Here is a 1404-nt window from a genome sequence, read left to right on the forward strand (position 1 = left end):
CAACACCTTAATGGTCATTTCAAACTCTGTGCTCAATTTTCCAAACTGCACACACTCAAGGGATCAATGAAAATGTATAAAATAAAGAACAGTGGTACCTCAATTTATGAGCTCTAACTGTTTACCTCAATTTATGAGCTCTAACTGTTTTAGGACCGAGCTTGTAACCCTTAGTTTATTTTTGCATGAAAATAGCCATACCTTTAAATTAGTGGTAAAAATGCAATATATTAACCCAGTTTCAGATTGTAGTCCTTGTTAAAATATCATAATTCATGAAAATGTAGTGAATCAAAATGTGTGCTAATGAGAATGAAGTTACAGTGTCTCCGCAAATAAATAATCAACTTTTTGGAAATTTGGTAACAGGTATTGTAGGGCTTGTTGGTCTAGTGGTATGATTCTCGCTTTGGGTGTGAGAGGTCCTGGGTTCAATTCCCGGACAAGCCCTTAAAAGTGATTTAAACCTCTTAGATCAATTTATTAAACTGCACACACTCAAGAGATCAATGAACATTTATAAAATCAAATACAGTGTTACCTCAGTTTACGAGCTCTAAATGTTTTAGGACAGAGCTTGTAACCCTTAGTTCTTTTTTGCTTGAAAATAGCCATACCTTTAAACTAGTGGTAAAAGTGCAATATACTAACCTAGATTATGTTCTCTGTTAACATCTCACAATTCATGAGATTTTATTTTTGGAATGTGATTTTTCGGGGCTTGTTGGTCTATCCAGACTTCCCTCTCCAGAGCAATATTAGCAACTTCCTCCTGGGGGAGCCCAAAGAGTTCCCAGGCCAAAGAGGAGATGCAATCCCCCCGTCTGGTCCTTGGCAACGAGGACCTCCCTAGGAGACCCTCGTGAGGCATCCGCACAAGATGGCCGAACCACCTAAACTGGCTCCTTTCCAAGGAAAGGAGCAACGGCTCGACTCCGAGTCTCTCTCGGGTGACTGAACTTCTCACCCTATCTCTTAGGGAGATGCCAGCCACCCTTCTGAGGAAAGTCATTTCAGCCGTTTGTATCCGCGATATTATTCTTTCGGTTATGACCCACACTTCATGACCAAAGGTGTGTAGATACTGTAGCTCGGTAGACCAAGAGCTTTGCCTTCTGGCTCAGCCAGTTGGAACTGGCGCGAATCACGTGAATGACGTTCGCGAACCTACTGACGCAGGGAAATGACTGTGTCGCGACGTGAATCACGTGAATCACGTTCGCGAACGTACTGACGCAGAGAAATGACTGTGTCGCGACGTGAATCACGTTCGCGAACCTACTGACTCAGAGAACTGACTGTGTCGCGACGTAAATCTTGTGAATCACGTTCGCGAACGTACTGACGCAGGGAAATGACTGTGTCGCGACGTAAATCTCGTGAATCACGTTCGCGAAAGTACTG

General features: G+C 43.0%; 1 non-coding gene across 1 annotated transcript; it reads left to right on the forward strand.

Moving 5' to 3' along the window:
• The first annotated feature begins 378 nt into the window (after nt 1-378).
• Nucleotides 379-450, forward strand: trnap-ugg (transfer RNA proline (anticodon UGG)). Its single transcript has one exon. It is a non-coding gene; the product is annotated as a tRNA-Pro (tRNA).
• The last annotated feature ends 954 nt before the right edge of the window (nt 451-1404 follow it).

This window comes from Nerophis ophidion, linkage group LG21, assembly GCF_033978795.1.
Source record: "Nerophis ophidion isolate RoL-2023_Sa linkage group LG21, RoL_Noph_v1.0, whole genome shotgun sequence".
NCBI lineage: Eukaryota > Metazoa > Chordata > Actinopteri > Syngnathiformes > Syngnathidae > Nerophis > Nerophis ophidion.